This window comes from Palaemon carinicauda, chromosome 38 (genome assembly GCF_036898095.1).
Source record: "Palaemon carinicauda isolate YSFRI2023 chromosome 38, ASM3689809v2, whole genome shotgun sequence".
Taxonomy (NCBI): Eukaryota; Metazoa; Arthropoda; class Malacostraca; order Decapoda; family Palaemonidae; genus Palaemon; species Palaemon carinicauda.
The window spans coordinates 20,275,238-20,296,329 of record NC_090762.1 but is presented as its reverse complement, the minus strand read 5'-3'; the positions used below and the strand labels follow the sequence as shown (position 1 = coordinate 20,296,329).

At 45.7% G+C, this 21,092-nt stretch overlaps 1 long non-coding RNA gene across 1 annotated transcript in view; it reads right to left on the bottom strand.

The window, feature by feature from the left end:
• Positions 1 to 21,092, bottom strand: part of LOC137630106 (uncharacterized) — a 226,468-nt gene that overhangs the window by 171,066 nt on the left and 34,310 nt on the right. The window contains exon 2 of the long non-coding RNA XR_011041658.1: positions 19,694 to 19,822. This is a non-coding gene — a long non-coding RNA (uncharacterized lncRNA). The remainder of the gene's footprint in view (positions 1 to 19,693; positions 19,823 to 21,092) is intronic.

Below are 21,092 nucleotides of genomic sequence, written 5' to 3'. Positions count from 1 at the left end.
AGAAGATCGTCGGCTAACGATCCTCGACAATCGTGAGATCGCGCATGGGAAACCATCCCGCGCGCGGGCGATCTTCAGCGCTTACGCGTTAACGCGTATCAGAAGATCGTCGGCTAACGATCCTCGACGATCGCTAGATCGCGCGCTGAAAACCATCCCGCACGCGAGCGGTCTTCAGCGCTTATGCGCGAGTGAAGATTGTAGGCCCCTGTGCAACAGAAAATCGTCGGAAAGCGCGTACGCGCGCTTGGTTGAAGGATCGGCTTACTCGTAGATCAGGAACTGGGATGTGTCCTTAAAAGGGAGGGTATCCCCTGAAGAGGACCAGGAGGTCTACTTCAGTGCCAACGATCAACTGAGGGACTGCTAAATACTCCGAGGAGTGGTCTCTGTGAGGTACCTTACCAGCGAACGGGAGAGGTGTCCTTCGTAGAAGAGACTTAAGAGACACCGTAGGCTGAACCGCTGGTGAGCGCCTGTGAGCTATCTCAGGAACCCCAACGATGTGCGCAGATGGCAGGGAACGTTGGTAGCAGCCTAACTGCTAACTGAATACTGGAACAGGGTGTCTCTGAAGGCAGTCTCAGGAACAGCAGGAACAGCAGTCGAGCGCTAGCGCGTAAGGGAACGTTGGCGCGCAGGGGATACCTGGCACTTAAGGGACTTACTCAAGGTGTGAGAAAAGTCTCTCCTGCCCCGAAGGGAGGAGCCCGTTAGATAACCGGGGCGTGGGCGCCCAAGGCGCGTCTGCAGTCAGGAACGGATACAGCAGGCAACAGGTACACTGAGGGACGAGAGACCAAGGGTCTAACGTAGCCTGAGTAGCGAGGCCCCGAGGGGATTAGTTGCAAGACCCCGAAGGGTCAACGCAACGAGAAACCGAAGTTTCTCCATCACTAATCACTGAAGTGTAGAAGTGACTAAAGTTACGAGAGCCCGAGGGAACTGCGTAACTAAGGCTCCGAGACCCCGAAGGGTCAGGGAAAAAGAGAACCCGAAGTTTCCCTGTCACTAAACACCGAAGTGCTAGTGACTGAACAACAAGCTGTTGACAACAGGAACAATCCTCCGAAGAGGAGTCTCTATGAGTGGCTTCTCTCGCGAACGAGAGAAGTGAGCACTTCGTAGAAGAGACTGGTGATAGAGCCCCGGAAGGCCGTGAGATCAGCTGATGTAAACGGGAACAATCCTCCGAAGAGGAGTCTCTGTGAGTGTCCTCACGCGAACGGGAGGGGACACTTCGTAGAAAAGACAAAGGGAGCAATCCTCCGAGGAGGAGCCCTTAGTTTGGCCTCCTTCGCGAACGAGAGAGGGCCAGACTGATCCTGCAGCTGCTCAGCCCCTAGAGCGTAGCTGCAGAAGCGACCGCTCAGCCCCGAGAGCATAGTCGCTAGTACCATGGTCTAGCCTTGCAACCGCTCAGCCCCTTGAGCACGTCACAAGGGCGGCCGCTCAGCCCCAAGAGCATAACCGCCTAAGGACCAGGGTAAAGTAAAAAAAAGGGAAGTTAACTAACTACCCTGGAGGCGAACCTCCTTATCGTTCTAGGATGCAATGAAGAGCTGGCAGTAGTCACGGGGGAACTTCTAAGAGAAGGGAACGCCCCTGACGATTGCCTTGAGAGACGGCGGCGAAGCCGACTCCCCAGGGTAAACAGGACAGCTCTGTTTCAAAGCCACACACAACAGGCACGAAGAAACAGCATCGTAAACAGGAAAATAAAAAAGAATAATTATTTAAAAGAAATTCCCCTGGGTGAAACTCCGAAGAGAACCCCCGAGGGAAAGAACATAAGAACGAAAGAAGGTATGCGCCACCCCTCCCCCACCCGGCATGCCCAGGCGAGGGGGGGGGGGACGAAAGTTAACAAAACAGAATTATAACATTATAATTATGCAACTGACTTGAATGTTCCAAGGATCCCCGACCCCCGAAGGGATGTGAGCCCTGAGCTGAAAAGTTAAAACACAATTATAATCATAAAAATAATTGAGACAAATAATACGAAATAACAACTCAGTCCTGAGAAGCTATCGTAGGCGTAGTACGGAGTAAGAGGTGAACGACCTCAAGAGAAGGGCCGGTCTCCACGAAGGCAACCATGGTGGCCTAGGAGTGAAAGGCCGTGATCAAGAAAAGATCGTGGTGGCCTGCAAAGCCGGCGATCACTCTCGTAGACGTACACAACACACACCGCACAACACCGAAAGCAAAAGAAACTTACTATTTTCTATACACAAAAATATATATAAACATCAATAATGTTTAAATATATTAAGTATAAGAAAAGGTAAGTTAAAAGACAAAACAATACAGTAATGGCCGTCAAGTGAGGATAGGAGCGGAGACTTCCAATCGCTATCCGAGCCAAAAGTAAAGTGGAGTATTCTCCGGTGTGTGTGAGGGGGGAGTCCCTACCCCCCGCTAACTAGCGGCGGGGTAGGAAACCCTCATTAAAACTTTTATGGCTCGTCGTTCAGCTACGCCGAAGTAATTACCCCATGTAAATAGCATGGTTTGTATTTCAGATACGGAACAAATGTAAAATATATACTGTACAATAAGTTACACATCTCCTTTCCCTTCTGGGTTCAAAAAGGTATCTTGAATGTACTAAGCAAGTTACATACAGTGCACTATCGAATAATAGAGCAAAGCAAATAACATACAATCAATATATCAAATATAAAGGTAGAAAGTTTCCGCTCATGAATGGCAGAGGCAAGGGACAGTGACATTGCCCTATCAAGCAGGGCAATGCCTAGAGACTAACCATATATACATATGATCAGTGCCCACGCCCCCTCTCCACCAAAAGCTAGGACCAAGGAGGGCTAGGCAATGGCTGCTGATAACTCCCCCAAACACCCCCATTCTTAGCTCACATGGATGGTGAAGTTGCAGCAACCAAAGGGACTAATGAGTTTGAGCAGGACTTGAACCCCAGTCTATCAATCACAAGGCAAGGACCATAACAATTAGGCCACTACAACCATAGCATATACTATATGGGCTTTGAACACTATGTGGTACTGTTTAATCTTGGAAACCTGTGGTGAGGTGAATCTCGTACTCACATGATCGCACGTCACCCATGAAGATCCTGATCTTGTCATATCTGTGGGATGTCAGGTCCTGCAGATGGACATGTTAGCCCACATTCACTCTGAGCAAGGGACAGGCGTGAGCATCATAGTTACGTTGCACCAGAGTAGCACTGGCAACGGCTTGGCTATCACATTTATCGGCCTTCTCTTGCCAACATTCCATGAACGATGAGGACAGGTTGACAAACATGTATGGAGAGGGTCACCATACAGTGCCTGGCTAGAAGAGCGAACAGCGTGGTTAAGCGTGTTTTGTAAATCAAGGTGGCCACGATCAAAAGCCTCGCAGCAATGTTTCTTGAAGGAACCGATTTTAGGGTCAAGGGTTTAAGATCCTTGGCGGTGTCCTCTGAATATCCTTCAACCTGCAGGTAGTGAGGCGATGAAGTTTAATGCTTTACACCCTGCTGCGCAGTGACTGCAAGGTGGTGGTGTACCTAGTAATTTTAGCCTTCTTAAAGTACAGTAAACTTTATAGAGACTGTTTGAGCAGATATATGGCCATAATTCTATTTTTCTGGAAGCGTTTCAAACGTTATAGAGGCTGCCAGAGCAAAGATCTGAATGTGATTTTAGGTATCTCGAAGTGTAAACCCTTTGCTGGTAAAGTGGGGTTCTCCATCACTGTGTAGGCGCAATGAAACAACCCCCTCTCTGAAGTAGCAGAGAAATGCCCTATGGTTGAAGAGGCAGTGGTGTCGTCCTTGCAAGGGATTACCACAGGCCAGCCGAAGAGGCAGTTCGTGACAACAAGAAAGGACTTCCCGCTACCTGCAAGAAGTCTACCAATACGGACTCGATGGTTGGTCGTCATTGTGAAGAAGCTCTTGCTGTTGGCTGGGATGTAGTACAGTACTTGACAGGGCTCGGAGGCAGTGACGGTGTTCGCAACGTTAGAGTCTATCGCAAGCCAGAAGACAGTTTGCTGAGACCGTTTTGTAGCATCGAACACCTTGGTGGCTGTCGTAGTGTCTGGCAAGCGTGTGGCTATGTAGAGTTATGTAAACTTGTATTCTTGCTCTGTAGAGCACAAGGGTGCCGTTAGCAGAGAAGGCTTCTGGTAACATCAAATATGGTAGATAAGAAGTCTGAAGGTCATACCAATTCGTGAGTAATCCATACACGATGCAATCATGAAGGCAAATATAGTTGGGGTTGGCCTGTGCTGCTGTTGACATGTCCTGCAGGGTCCCGTCTGCCTTCACAATTGTGGCATCCTCTTCCTGGGAATCTAGTACAACGATGACAGACCTGACGTGTAACGTTACCTCAGTACAGCCGTCATATCTTCAGACATGAGATAGCAGTCTGGTGAGAATGAGAGTGCGTCTGGAATGCTTAAAGACTTGACGGCTTCACACTGCAGTAAACTGCACTCCTTCCTTTGCTGAAACTATGGGTTTACAATCATGACCAACTTGTAGCTGTTGATAATAAGCATCAGTGGATGACGGTTTTCCTTAGAGGTTCAAGTGGCATTTTTTGAGGGACCAAGACACAGCGCTCATCTCCAATTCAACTGTCACATACCTTGTCTTGGCATCTGCGAGAAGGAGGGATCTACACTGGACTACTCGGAGGCATCCAGATCCATGGTCCTAGAGGAGGGCGTAGCCTCTCCCATAAAGATGAGATGTGTTGGTCTGGAAAATGGTCAGCTGGGTTGGGTCAAAAGACGCAAGAACTGGTGGTCAAAAGACACAAGAACTGGCGGGCTTGAGTGATTATTTCACATATTTGAAGGCATGGTCATTGTCCAGTGTCCAAATAAAAGATTGCTTGGTGCTCATGAGTCGGCAATGTAGCTGTGCAGTCAGGGTGATCCTGGGGTAAACTGCCGAATGATTAGCTAACCCCGTGAAGGAATTTAGAGTCCTTAAGTGTGACTGTGTGGAAAGGTCTTGCGGCTGCAACTCGTCCTCGACTGGCAGCTATTCCTACTTCAGAATGGGTGAATTTGCTGAGAGTTACTTGAGTCTCTACCACTATGAACTTATCTCTGTTGAGAGTGATGACATTTCTGCCGCAGCGTGAGAAATTCATGGATCCTGTGGTGAGGAGTCAGTAAGTCATCGTCACAGATGAGAATGTCATCGACAATCTTCACATGCATTTCTTCATGCCTTGGAGAGCCAGGCCGCCACAGTAACAATATTGTAGGTATCGCCAGTGAAGCTCCTAGGTGTGCAGCAATGATGGAAGCGTCCGTAAGGCGGAATAAAAGTAGTGAGATGAAGTTCCTCTTCCACTAGCTCCATCTGCCAGTAGTTGTGTAGAACATCCACAGTGGTGAAGAATTTGGCGGTTGAATCAACAGCAGCTATAGGTGTGGGCAAAGAGTGGGCCGGTCGGGAGACTTGCATGTTCAGCTTGGCGAGATCTACTGTAATGCAAAGTCCCTTGGCCTTTGGGAAGACAACTAGAGGGTGGCATCATTCTGATAGCTAATCTCCACATTGCTTAATGATCTGCTGAACCATGTGGTCTAGATCATTCTTGACAGGTTCGTGGAAAGCGTAGGGGATCTTCCATGGGGTGTGGACGCCGAATGGGACCATCTAAGGAAAATTTTCATGGAAGGTCCCGCCATCGACCTCTGTGGAGCTGCTTTAAGGTTCTCCTTAGGAACGAGCATGTTCTGAAAGGTTTAAAGGAAATATTCTCGGGCCTAGCAAGTGTCATGTTGGCAGGGAGGGATAGCTTCTTACATTGGTTCATGTAGATGACCTGTAGGACGGGCTGTAAAAAGCCTGGTGGGATACTGGCCAACTGCTTGCAGTGTGCATAGGACAGAAGTGGCCTCTGGAGGGATGATGACCAACTGTTTGCAGTGTGCATAGGACAGGAGTGGCATCTGAATACCTTCGTGGGCTTGGATCGCAGTGTGACAGGATTGGTTGGCCAAAGACAGAGTGGCCTTAAGGGTACCTAAAAGGGGTGTCATCTTTGATCCATCTGCTGTGAATGTCACTGAGGTGGCAGGAGGTTGTAGCTAATTCCTGGTGATTTGAAGAAGTTTTAAGTGCTGGGGACCCATCACTGATACATCGGCTCATGTGTCCAGCAGCATCATAATCTTGGATGTCTCACCGAGGGATATGGGTGCTGGTGGCAGGCAAGATGTGGAAAGGGTCTCAGAATTGGAAGGGCACGTGGCATTCAACTGTTGTTGGCAGCATATCATACCATAGTGGACCACTCAGCCTTGTTGGCACCAATATCCCTTTCCAGCAGTTTCCATATACGCTGTTGGCAGCAGGACACTTTTCTGTAGAGCTGTGCTTATCTGTGCACATAAGGCATGAAGTGTTCTTGTTAGGGTCTGGATGAGAAGCAGAACCTTTGCTGCATTGTCCTTTGGATTTTTTTTAATGTGGAGACAACAAATAATATAGGAAGGGGGTGCGAATGGAGGTGATTACAGTACTGTTCTTGTAGATTTATAGGAAAGACATTCGTTGACCATGGCAGTCAGTGAAGCTGATGCATCCAGGGCAATAAGTTTCTAAATGAGCTCTTCGTCCCTGACTCCCATAATGAAGATCATCTTTAGCAGAGTCTCTTCACAAGCAGCAGACTGGCCAGGACAGACATCCATTTCCCCTGGTATGTGCTTCAGTATGATATAGAAATTTCCCCTTCCCTCCGTTTGCAGGAAAGCAGGTCCCTATGTTGTAAAACATCACTTCGCAGATTCTTGATGTGTTCCTGGAGAACATTTAAGCTTTAAGACTTACTCCACACTCTGAACCATGTCTGGTGATACACTGAGAGTCCGTTTGAATTGTTTTAAGCTGTCCAATACATTTGAAAAGAAGGAACGAAATATGAGAGAATTTCTAGTTTATTTTAACATTGCTGTAATTCAACAGTGGCAGGCATGGGAGAGCTCCTGTGTGGGGTGAGTGGTGCAACAACTGACCGTTGTCACTTATGAGCAGCACAGAGGGTAGTATGTTTCCGTTGACGAGAGAATAAATTCCCATCAAATTCTGGAGCTCGGTGAGGGGTTAAATACATCTCCTGTGGGGCTGATTAAGGGCATGTCATGTAAGAGAAATACTACCCACTGCAATCAAATCAAAACACCATACTGCATGAACAATTCATGAACAAAGCACAAACATCATAAAATTCACTTGTGGTCATGGGTTATGGTGGCTTGACTCAATTGTTAGATTCTGGTGTTCCCTTAAAATGCTGGATGATTTAGTCACTGTGCCATGGTGATATGAACCGAGATGAGATGAGGTCTTATAAGAGAAGATAGATGATTGCAGGGAAGGAGAAATAAAATCCTGAGTCATAGATTGTTTTCATCTGACACAGCAACAGGGTATATACAGTGGTGCTCTGATAGGTGAACAGCTCCTGCCAAGAGAAGCGAGAAGAATGACCATGCTTATGCGCTTGTAACTAACAATATTTACAAAATGTAAAGGATGCATATATGTAAAATAATACTGTAGCCTATATAGAATAATCTACACTGATGCAGACAGAAGGAAAGGTAAAGATCCCTACCATACCCTCCTCAGACTAGCAGGAGGCTCATGACCCAGTACCTTGAGGACGAGCATCATCTCAGCCTGAGACTTAAGACCAAGGTCAGGCAAGATTGGTCAAAGCTTTTTTTGAGCAAGGGCTGATCCCCCAAAGGAGAAAAAATCCACAAAATACCGAGATGCCCTTTTTCTCTAATTCTACAGGGTATTGTTAAAGCATAGAAGAGTACACTCTTGAAGGACAGACCCAGTGACACCCTCCTCAGGTTAGGAGAGGTGTGCGCCTGTTCCCAGAGGATAGGGATCATCCCACGCTGAGACCCAAGTCCCAGGGAAGGCAAGACTGCTCAAAGTTTCAAACTTTAAGCATGGATGGTTACCCGAGGAGGAGGATCTATACTCTACTGGGGTGCTTCTTCTTCAAAGGCATGTGAGGAAATACATGATCTGTTGAAAAGTGCTCATCAGAGAGATACATGTTCTTTAACACTACCATTGTAGTCTGTCTGTCTCTCTCTATCGGGACTTAATTGAGAGCTGGTAGAAAAGGATGCCATTTGATTTGAAACCACCTCAGTGTTCTATGGAGGGTGCCAGGGAGGTGGACGAGCACGTTCTATACTAATGAGACCGTTACTTGCTGCAAGTATATCACAACTATTTGCCATACAGGGGTCAGGGTCCAGCTTACCAAGTCCTGAAATCTCTGTCAGACCTTCCTTGATGAGGAGGGTGGCTTCAATGGTGATTGGTGCTTGTGGAACCAGTCACTTCCAACCAGTACCACAGCAATAACTGTCCCACTAGGCTTGAACTCCGTTTGACCAACCTCAAGGGAATCAGTAAGCGGGTGACCTCCATTACTCCTTCCTGACGGAAATGAGTAACTTTTAACCTGTTCCGCATCACCCTTTATTATTGTACTGTACTCCTTTCACTGCAATTTACTCAGTACTGCTTTCATAATATTATGGTTTTGACTTTAAATGCCCATCTTAAGATATCATCCCAGTAATAATACAGTTAGTCTTACAGAGAGTGTAGGAACATCATTTGGCAACGTTTTCAGCACACAAAAGTTGTAAATGGAAAGTCATAGGCTGTCTTGCAAAGTTTTTTAGTCAAGTGGTTAACAATAAAAGGCTCACAATTTTTCAGTGTTCTTTGAGCATTTTTTATAATAATTCAACCTTTAGCTTTTTATTTTTACAATAAGCTCAATAAAAGGGAGGTATATTTCTTTAGAAGTGAGTTATGGGATCCTTTGACTGGCCACACAGTACTACATTGGATCCTTTTCTCTTGTTACAGTTCATTTTCCCTTTACTTACACATACACCGAATAGTCTGGCCTATTCTTTACATATTCTCCTCTGTCCTCATACACCTGACAACTCTGAGATTCTAAACAATCTTCTTTGCTCAAGGGGTTAACTACTGCACTGTAATTGTTCAGAGGCTACTTTTCTCTTGGCAAGGGTAGAAGAGACTCTTTAGCTATGGTAAGCAGCTCTTCTAGGAGAAGGGCACTCCAAAACTTTCAATACAAATACATACATTGTTAATAAAATTTAAATCACATGACACGTCATGTACTTGGATATAAATACAACCTTACAAACATATATGTGAGAGAGAGAGAGAGAGAGAGAGAGAGAGAGAGAGAGAGAGAGAGAGAGAGAGAGAGAGAGAGAGAGAGAGAGAGAGAGACCCTACTTACATACCCAATGATTTGTTCCAATGACATTCATTTTTTCCTTCTTCATTTTCAGGAAACGTGATAATATCAACTTTTGGCATGTTTACATAATTTTCGTTACATTTAGGGACACAACCTCGAACAACATTGTATTCCAAGTGGAAAGTAGTGGGAAAACACTGTAGCACAAAAATATGCTTTTTGTTCACGAAATGAACTCTCCAAAAATTTTCAAGTCACCCATGTTTACCAGTTTACCCCCGAGTAAAGGATGACAAATGTTAGTTTATGAAATGTGCAGTAACTAAAACTAAAATAACTTAGCATTCGCAACTCTTATTATGATACTTTAGGCTAAGCAATTATACAAATAAACCTCACATGATGCGGTACTGCAATGCTTAGTTTCTTGTGCTATTGAAAAAAAAACCCGACGTAAGCTTAATTCTTCTAAATATTCTGGTTATAAGGAAAATAAAGGCAACTTTACTTGAAGATTAGTGTTTAGGGTAAAGAGTGCATTCTTAGCACTTGATTATTCTTAAATATAGCATAACATCATCATACAGAATATTACCCATTAAAAGGTGTCTTGGTACTGCATCTGAGAAAATCTGTTATGTTTATCACCTGGTATTGTGCATTGATATGACCTGCATGGTCATTCTTTATCTGAGGTGCTATTGCTATTTCTCATGGAAGTAACCCAATATAATTCATCATCATTAAAGGGAGGAGATTTACCTGCCCACTGAGTTGAACTTGACTCCTATAGAGCGGGTCTGAATAAATGTGGGAGATAATCTGTAATATATATTAAATCTGCTAAATAAAAACAATGAATTCAACAAAAACTATGATAAATAAAAAATTTATAATTCTATCTATTATATCTATGCTAAAGATCTAAAAAAAAGTTAAAATATTTTTAAAAAATAAAATGTTTCAGAATCCAATAAAATGTCAGCTCAAGCTTTCTAACCAAAACATAAATCTTTTTGTCTTTAAAACTTGGCATAAAAAAAAATATATGCCTTAAGATTAAAATTGTACCACAAACTAAAATTGGGAATTATTTCATGGCATGTACACAATGCAATCTTGTTAAAATGGCTTCAGGTTTTTTTCTTTCTGGGCAGATGATTCCCATGGAGAAATGAGAGTGAATTTTGACAGGCCACATAAACCATTTGATGCAAACAAAAATATGGTTTTACAGTTAGGACTAGGTTAAGCTTTGCCTTATAAGAGGGAAAACAGTACAAAATATAAAACATCCTGTTCAGTTACTACAAGTGATGGTGCAGCTGTGATGTCCGTTATAATGTCTGTGCGGTCCCTTGACCATGAGATTTATGGCAAGAAGAGTGCCTCTGGTATTGTAGTTCAGTAAGAGAGCTTTCATAGTTCTACAGTGACAAAAAGCTTCCTTTCAAAGTTTATGAAAAAATATTTAACCTTGAGCAAGACAACAAAACAAAATTCAGCAATAAATAGGCAAAACATACTAGAGTGCCCTATAAGCAAAAAAATGGTACGTAAAAGTACATAAAAATTGCACATAAAAAACGGATTTTGAGCGAAGCGAAAAATCTATTTTTGGGTAAGATAGCCATGTCGTCCTGATGGAAGTTCCTTAAGGGCAGCTTCCTAGGCTATATTACAACTACGGCGATATTCCCAGAGAATTTACCTTCAGGTACCCAGAATTCTAACTCCTGGAGCGAGTATCCCTAAAAAAGACCTTAGGGATATCGTAAATATCAGTGGACGTATTCTTGACACGCCTCATAGCAATCTATACCCCGAATAGAGTTAACACTTCGTAGGGGTAAAATGGCAAGAAAACGAAAACGATAAGAAAGGGGGGAGCCGTTCATAAGGCATCCCTCCTCCCCGTTTCGAAAGCGTGCCCTGCGCCGCTCACGGCGCCATCTGTATTCCTTGTAGCGATACACGAGGTGCTACAGATACTGTATGTAGGGAGGGGTCCTACTATCCTTTTCACTCTTATTTATTTATTTTATTTTTGAAAAGGAGCAGGGCGGGTCCATCAGGACGACATGGCTATCTTACCCAAAAATAGATTTTTCGCTTCGCTCAAAATCCGTTTTTTGGGCTCAAGCCATGTCGTCCTGATGGAAGTATACCAGAGCATTACTGTATCTGTGGATTCTCAATACGTGCCGTACTCCTCAAGAATGTTTCTTAGTCAACTCGACTGACAGACCTAAGATGTTACCGTTATACATCTTTTCACTAATCATAAGCCATGAGAGTGCTTCCTGCCCCCTACAGGGAGGAGTCCTACTAGACTCTAGAAACGAACGAAGAGTACATATACCTATGTATGAATCACTCGCCAGCCAGTACCATATAGTGGTCTCACTCTATATGAAGTAAAGCGAAGTCTTACGGGACTACAGTATCCAAAAGAAAAAGTCCCGACCAGCACCCTGGTCGAAGTAAAATTAGACAAAAGGTTATATCTGCGTAGGATCAAACTTGCTGCTACCACCATCCTCAGAAAGGGGTGGAGTCCTTATTGCTAAGGAAAGTATAAACCAGTATAATCCAGGCTTTGCATTAAGGAATAGGCTATTATAGATATCCCCGATTAATATACATAGGCTAAATGCTCAAAAAACAATATGAAATCAAAAATAGGTGAAGGAGACGCAAGGTTCCCGAGAACAAATTTATTGAGAAACAATAAATAGACATGGTCACCATAAATATGTACATATGCTAGGTGGATGACCAACAATTTACACAAGTACTGTAGTGCATGGATGAATGATTATCTGAAAGAAAAACATATGTGTCACTTACACATACCCCGGTATCAAACTTAACGTCCATGTTACTACTTTGCTGACAATAGCGTTGGCAAACGCTTGGCACACCTGTCTGTACTTGTGCTACCATCACCATAACGTTGGAACAGTCACTGTGGGCTCTGAGAGCCTTCACTACCAGTTATATCAACGCATATAACTAACCATTCACCCAAGAATCCAAGTCCCAAATGATTCCGCTGTTCCTCGCAGAGTTAAACAGCAGGGTTAACGACGCAACCAACTGCTACCACAGACCTCTTTAGCTGCTCCACTTGCTTAGCATAGTGGCGAAAGAATACCCTGGAAGACTTCCAGCCAGTGTATGAACGAAGGTGTTCAAAATCCATAAAGTTAAAGAAGTTTAATGATGAAGCAACTTTCCTCGGATCATGACCTGCGGGTGAACTGTCAGGATCCGCTCTGCGAATAAAATATGTAATTTTCGCCCTAAGCTGATTTAAAGATAAATTCGAGCCCGATGTTTCTCCTCTGAATAGTTGGCCCCCATGGAAGTCTGAAGTTCTACGAAGATAGACCTTAAGGCATTCTACGGGACATAGAGATGCATCTTCTTTCAGAGGGCAGATTCTCCAGGGACCCCACCTGTTGGTGGGCAACTCGTTCTTAGCGAGAAACGTAGGGTCCGGAAACAGGTTCAGTTCTCCCCCATCCAGGAACTGAACTCGGCCCTCCTCTCTCGAGAGGGCCACAATCTCACTAACTCTGGCCCCAGAAGCAAGGGCAAAAAGGAAGATCACTTTTTGAGTCAGGTCCTTCAACGCACATTCCTCATTATCTAGTAATGAGGCAAAATGAAGGACTTTGTCTAACGACCATGAAATAGGCTTTGGAGGAGCTGATGGTCTAAGCCTAGCACAGGCCTTTGGGATCTTATTAAACATCTCGTTAGCGAGGTCTACCTGGAAGGCATATAGAATGGGACTTGTTAGAGCTGACTTACATGTAGAAATTGTGTTCGCCGCCAGCCCCTGTCCGTGGAGGTGAATGAAGAAGGATAGGCAGAACTCCATAGAGATCTCGTGCGGGTTCTTATCTTTGACAAAGGCTACCCATTTCTTCCATGCAGATTCGTACTGCCTCCTAGTAGACTTACACTTGTATTCTTCCAGGAAGTCGATACTATCTTTCGAGATTCCGAACCGTTTCTTCACCGCTAGGGAGAGAAAATCATGAGCTGCAGGGTTCGGGTTTTCTGTAATGAAGCGAAGACAGTCGACTTCTGGACTTGCTGGGACAGAACTGGGTCCGGGAGTGGTAGAAACCTCAGTCGTAGTTCCAGAGCTAGAGGGAACCATACACTGTTCGGCCACTTGTGGGCCACTATTGCTGCTACTCCCTTGAAGGATCTCAGTTTGTTGAGGACCCTCAACATCAGATTGTGAGGGGGAAACAGGTAGATCCTGGACCATCTGTTCCAATCGAGGGACATCGCATCTATTGCTTCTGCCGAGGGGTCCACGTATGGGGACACATATTTCGGCAGCTTCTTGTTGTCCTTCGTCGCGAAGAGGTCTATCTGCAGTTCTGGGACTTGTCTCAAGATGAAAGAGAATGATCCTGCGTCTAGGGACCATTCTGTCTCTATCGGTGTCACCCTGGATAGAGCGTCCGCGGTCACATTCCGGACTCCTTGAAGGTGAACTGCTGACAGGTGCCACTTCTTCTTCTCCGCCAGTCGGAATATGGCTAACATTACCTGGTTGAGAGGTGGGGATCTCGATCCCCGCCGATTCAGACATTTCACAACCACCTCGCTGTCCAGTACCAACCTTACGTGGATCGAGTGACGTGGGGATACTTTCTTCAGGGTAAGAAGTACTGCCATAGCTTCTAGAAAGTTTATGTGAAAGGTCCCAAATAGCTTGGACCAGATCCCTTGCACTTTTTTCCGATGGGAGTGACCCCCCCACCCTACCTTTGAGGCGTCTGTGTGGATTGTCACTGACGGGGGGGGGTGGCTGAAGAGGTAGAGACCTCTTTAGACGACTGGCTTGAGACCACGGTCTGAGAAGAGAACGTAGTCGAAGTGGGACCGGTCTCTTCAAGTCCCTTCGCTCTTTCGATGCAAAGGTTCTCCATACTCCCGCTGCATCTTTTAACTGTGCTCTTAGCACTGGGTCTGTTACTGATGCAAACTGAAGAGAGCCCAAAACCCTCTCTTGTTCGCGTCTTGATATCCTCTCGGAACCTAGAAGTCTCCTGACAGACCCCGCTATTTCCTTCCTCTTTGACATCGGGATGGAAAGACGGTGTGACACTAGATCCCAGTGAATTCCCAACCACTGGAACCTCTGAGCTGGAGAAAGACGAGACTTCTTTCTGTTGATCATGAAGCCTAGATATTCCAGGAACTGAATCACTTGTAGGGAAGCTTGCAAGCATTCTGCTCTGGATGCTGCCCACACCAACCAATCGTCCAGGTAGGCTACTACCTGGAACCCTTTTAGGCGTAACTGTTTGAGAGCTGCGCTCGCAAGCTTCGTAAAGATCCTTGGGGCTATGTTTAGTCCGAAGGGCATCGCCCTGAAAGCGTAAAGTTTTTGTTGTAGCTTGAATCCTAGGTAGGGGGAGAGACGACGACTTATTGGAACGTGCCAATATGCGTCTGACAAATCGATGGAGACGGTATATGCCCTCTTGGGCAGTAAGGCCCTTATGTGTTGTAACGTTAACATCTTGAACTTGTGGTTCACTATGAACTTGTTGAGTGGTGACAAGTCCAGAATGACTCTGAGTTTCCCCGAGTCTTTCTTGGGAACACAAAACAGCCTCCCTTGGAACTTGATGGACTTTACCCTCCTGATCACCTTTTTCTCCAACAGATCTTGGATGTACTCCTCCAAAACGGGGGTGGAGTGTTGGAAAAATTGAGGGCACTGGGGCGGAGTACTGTACCAACTCCAACCCAGTCCATTTTTGAGAAGGCTGTGGGCCCAGGGATCGAAGGTCCAGCGATCCCGGAAATACTGAAGTCTCCCACCTACCGGCGACACTTCACTTTGACTGCCCTGCAGTCTTGCCTCCCTGGCCGCGACCACCTCTGAATCCTCGTCCCCTAGAGGGGCGTCTTGATGACCCTCTAGCTGCTCCTCTGGGTCTTGCACGAAACGTGGTCGACTGTCCCTCGAACACAGGATTGAATGCCGGGGAAGCTGATGACATGGCTTGGGGAACCCATTGGAAGGTGGTCGGGGTCTGGGCTACCAGTTGTGGAACCGGAGGCAAAGCTGGCTGCTGCTGCTGTTGTCTTTGCGGTTTGAAGGACTTGGCTGGACGGGAGGAAAACCTTGACTTCTTCGCCTTTCCTTTCGGCTGAGGGCCCTCATCCGGAGAAGACTTCCTCTTAAGGGACAGGCCCCACTTCAGGAGAAGATTGCGGTTCTCAGTGGCTGCCTTGTCCACGATCTCTTTGACCACGTCCTTGGGAAAGAGATCTTTACCCCAGATGCTGGATGAAATTAGCCTCTTGGGTTCATGCCTCACTGTGGCCGAGGCGAACACAAACTCCCTACAGGCCCTCCTTGCTTTAACAAAGCAATAGAGGTCCTTGGTTACTGTGGCCAGATGGATTTTGGCCATAACCATGAACATCTCTGGCATCTTGGGGTCGCTAGCCATCGTCTCCATGTTGGTCTGGAGAGACATCGAGGCTGCCAGGCGCTCCTTTGTGTCCAATTCCCTCCGTAGAAGGAATTCCGACAACTTGGGAAGGTTTTCGCCGAACTGCTGTCCTGCAATGTCGGCGTCCAACTTCCCAACCGAGAAAGTAAGGTGCACCTCCTTCCAGTCCTTATTGTCCATTGGCAATGCCAACGATAGAGGTTTACATTCCTCCAAAGACGGGCACGGCTTGCCAGCTTCAACCGCCTTGATGACGGCCGCAAACCCCTTTTGCATAAAGGGGAAGGCCCTAGCCGGGGAGGATACAAAGGAGGGGTGCTTCTTACTCAAAGCGGCAACCTTTGAGTTTGAGAACCCCCTCTCCTTTAAAGCAGCTGTCAAAGTGGCTTGAGCCTTGGAGTGATCCAGAATAATCACCTCCTTTGGTTCCGTCTCCTCCTTCGAAGCCGGCTCCTTCTTCAAACGGACATAGCAGTCCGGGTAGGCCCCTCTACTGGGCCAGAATTCCACCTCCTCAAGGGGAACTGAGCCCAGTTTCTCCGACATGACGATCTTCCCAATCGTCATCGGCATGTGCTCGGCATATCTCCACGGGTTGGCATCCGAGCACAGAGGAAGGTCCTTAACGTTGAGCTTCTTTGGAGGTCCACGTGATGCTGTGATCTTCTGCATCTGGAGCTCCAAAGTAGCGGCCTTCTGATTATTCTCCCTCTGCATCTGTTGGATCATACCAACGATGGAAGAGAGAGCCTGTCCAAGCTCTGCTGGAAGAGCGGACGAGGTAGAGGGGATAGGTTCAGGGACCTGAACCGGCACGTCTGATGATACGGGAACCTCTTCCTCCACGGCAATAGGATCTCGATCCACCTCCTCGCCCTCTGCGAGGAGATCCTGCTCCGCACGATCGGACAAGTCGGACATCTTGTCGTCCAACTGGATGTCCTGCATGGCGTCAGCGACATCCTCCTCCACTGGAATCTGGATCAGAGGGATCTCCGGCCGAGGCTGGGGAACAACAGCATCAGGGGAAGCCTTGGGAAAAAGGTATGCCCTCATCTTCTCGTTAGGAAGATAAGGTCCAGTGGTGTTTTTCTGAAAACCCCTTACCCATAAGCCAAGCCTCTCCCTTGATGCATCTCTTGACTCCGCCGACCTAGGGGATTCAAAAGCCTCTGATAGCAGGTTAGTACATACAGCACATACCTGCGGATCCCAGTAACGATGGTCATAATTGGAGGCTGCACAAGCCGCGTGCCTCCTACACGAGGCATGTCCGCAAAAGTTCTTACTGCGGACATTGCAGAAGACACTATCACACTTCGGATGCTCCTCCTGTAAAAGAAGAAAAATTTCCATGAATATCAAGTGAATTTCAATTCACATGTAACAAATGAGTATTCAACAAGAATAAGGGAAAGACACCTACTTGTGAAACCCACACAAACACCTGTGGAAGCCCACCAGCCAAGTCACATAGTTAGTCTTTACTAGAATAACCAGAGAACGTATTTCCAAAGGAAATTAGGTGTAGCTCACACCTAAGGTAAAATATTACCATTCCGGCCAGGGATAAAAGAATTATCTTTTATCCTTGTAAGGCGACACCAGGTGATTGTACCAGTAACACAAGTAAGATAGAAAAGACAGTGTTGTAACTTACTACATCATGAACTCCCTTGGTTGAATATACCACCAAGAGGGGACTGATACAGTACCTGAGGGTGGTGTGCCAGCCGGCTATTGCCGATCAGCACCCCCCCCCCTGTTTTTCGAAAGGTAGATCTCAAGTACACAACATCAGATCACCTTTATTGGGGAGAACTCTAGATCCCATGCCTGAACCGGCCGGCAGTGGTTGCCGGACCGTAGCCACCCGGTTTGCACTGCGTTGCCGGCCATCATTCTTAGTGGCCGGCTGACTGGGCAGTGTCGCAGGCCGGCCGGCAGCCGTAAACAAACCCTGCCGGCTGGCCCCCACACTAGGCAGCGCTCGGCTGCCGGCCCCACTTGTAGTGGCCGGCAGATGAGCAAGAGACCGGCCGGCAAAGGTATACACCCAACGCCGACCGACAGCAAGAGAACTGGAGAACACCCCTCCTCACCGACGGCCGGCCTGTAGGCCGGCAGACGGCAAGGACAACACATACTAAGACAATAGAATGAGTGCCGGGTTAAGAGACTATGAGTCTCTGGGCCCGGCACCCGAAAGAGTGCCGAAAGGAAGGGGAGACACTAAGTCAAGCTTCCTAACCGCTGCCTACTGAATCTTCAGACGGCAGCGATGGAGGGACCAAGAAAGGACCGGGCAGCACTCGAAGTAATGGTCTCTGCCGGTCGGCACACTTTGCCGGCCGACAGGAGACCACGTCAGTTCCTCATCCCAACCTAGGCTAGGCAAGGATGCAGGCGACTGACACAAGGAACGGAAAAAAGAAGGGAAGGACAGAGGGTCCTATCCAACCTTACCTTGGTTAAGGGTCATTCCCAACTAAGACAGTTCTTCTCAGTTAGAGAAAGACCCGAGAGGGAGGCCGGCACTACTGGCTGCCTCCCAAGAACCACGGCAAGGAAGGAATTGCCTTTCCAGAAAAGGGAACATATCCCGAGACCGGAACGGCAATAGGACAGTCTGATGAGTCACCGAGTAAAGGGATCACTACTGGAACCCAACAAGGTGGACCAAGGGGATAACCCTTAATGCCCGAGTCAGTCAGCAAGGGAGACTCTGCCCCATGCCAGACAAACCGGGCTCAGACTAAACACTGTTGTACTGTCCCCCTCTGAACCAATACAGTTGGAACGGGAAGGTACAGTACTACTCCAGCATAGATATATTTGAAGATTAATTCAAATAAACCACTAGAGTTAAGCCTAAGGCTTAAACAGAGGGAAAGGGTTTGCCCCTTCCCCGAAGAGAAGGGAGCAAACGGGGAACAGATAATATTATAATGACCTAAGACAACCTAGCCTAGGCACTAAGAGAATCGATTACCTAATTCACCGAAACTCACACCAATACTATCTTGGAAGGTACTCGAAAAGGACTTATATGTATAACGTTGCCTAACGCTTAAAGCAATAAAATCACATTTGGAAGACTAATTATCATGCAGGAAGTACATAGGCCAACAACTAGCCTACGAAGACTAGTGTTGGCAGCCTTGGCAAAACTTCGCCAGGCACACTACTATCGCATCATAACAGAATTCCTAAATAAGCTAAGTAGCTAATATTTAAGCGCAAAGGGGCTGGGAACGTCGCTCTTGCTAACAAATAAATCCTATTCTAGCGAGCGACAGCATCCATGATGCCTCCAGCAGGCAACAGCTCTTGTATCAAAGATAACTCTTTTAATTACTTTAAATTTTAACCAAGAGCCTACATTTATACATAAAAGAAATAGTACTCAACTTATCCGAGGTAGAAGAAGTTGGAGAAAGCATTATTAAGCGAGAAAATTCCAAGATTGGGTAGAAAACAGGGAAAACACACCGAGTCGTAGAGCTACGCAAAAAGGAATGCAGATGGCGCCGTGAGCGGCGCAGGGCACGCTTTCGAAACGGGGAGGAGGGATGCCTTATGAACGGCTCCCCCCTTTCTTATCGTTTTCGTTTTCTTGCCATTTTACCCCTACGAAGTGTTAACTCTATTCGGGGTATAGATTGCTATGAGGCGTGTCAAGAATACGTCCACTGATATTTACGATATCCCTAAGGTCTTTTTTAGGGATACTCGCTCCAGGAGTTAGAATTCTGGGTACCTGAAGGTAAATTCTCTGGGAATATCGCCGTAGTTGTAATATACCCTAGGAAGCTGCCCTTAAGGAACTTCCATCAGGACGACATGGCTTGAGCCCAAAAAAGAAAATATAAAAAAGAACAACAAAATAACAAAACTTACATGCAATTGAATGGAAAAAGTTTGACGGGATTCTGTTGGTACCTGATCAAAGAGCTCTCACTTTGGTTTATAATCTCATACAGTGTTCCTCACGAAAACATGGGTTATCCTACTTAGTCTGCACATAACCTGAAAATATTACAAATTTTAAAGTATTTTGATTTTTCTAGCCATATAAACTTGAGACTTTCAATAAGAGTATAACATTGGCGAAGCTGAAACTGCCATTGACTTTTAACAAGGAAAACATAGTTGGTCGCCAGGTGGCGAGTAAGCCACATCCACCTGACAGGCAGAGCAACCGTCACTTTGACCTTTGGCCTAGATGCCTACAGGGTGGTTGAGGTGGGCCATGTAACTTGAAGGTCTCAATTTTCTATTATTATCATTGTTATTAGTAGCTAAGCTACAACCCTAGCTGGAAAAGCAGGATACCATAGGCCAAAGGGCTCCAACAGAGAAAAATAGCCCAGTGAGAAATGCAATGAAACAAATGAACTATAAGAGAAGTAATGCATAATTAACATGAAACATTTTAAGAACAGAGACATTAAAATAGATCTCTCATATATACAGTAAACTATAAAGAGAGACTTATGTCAGCCTGTTCAACATAAAAACATTTGCTGTAAACTTGAACTTTGACGTTCCCCTGATTCAACAGCCTGATTAGGAAGATCATTCCACAATCACGTCACAGCTGGTTTAAAAGTTCTCGAATACCGTGGAGTATTGAGCCTTATGATAGAAAAGGCATGACTATTAGAAATAACTACATATCTAGTAATACAAGCAGGATGGTACTGTCTGGGAAGATCTGAATGCAAAGGATAGTCAGAATTATGAAAATCTTACGCAACATGCAAAAACAACTAGCTGAACGACAGTGCAGAGATTAATATCTAGATGAAAAATAAGAAATTTAATAAACAGCAAGTTTTTGTCCAGCAAATTAAGATGAGATTCAGCAGCTGAAGACTAGATAGGGGAACAAATCTCAAAACAAAGTAGAATGGAAGAAAGAAAACTTCAGTATAGAATGATCACTGAAAATCTTTAAAGACTTTCTCAATAAGCCAATATTTTTGCAATTGACAAATAAACAGACTGAATGTGTTTCTCAAAAGTAAACTTGTTATTAAGGATCACAACTAAAAGTTTAAGTCATACAGAGTTAAAGACAAAGTATCAAAGCTGAGATCTGGATGTTGAGGAGCCACTGTCCTCAACCTACTTACAATCATACTTTGAATTTTGCTAGGGTTCAACTTCATACTTCATAATTTGCACTAATTTTAGCTAGATCTTTATTAAGGGATTCAGCAACCACAGATCTACATTCAAGAAATGGAATTGACATAAAGAGAGAGGCATTATATGCAACATGCTTTTTTCTAGG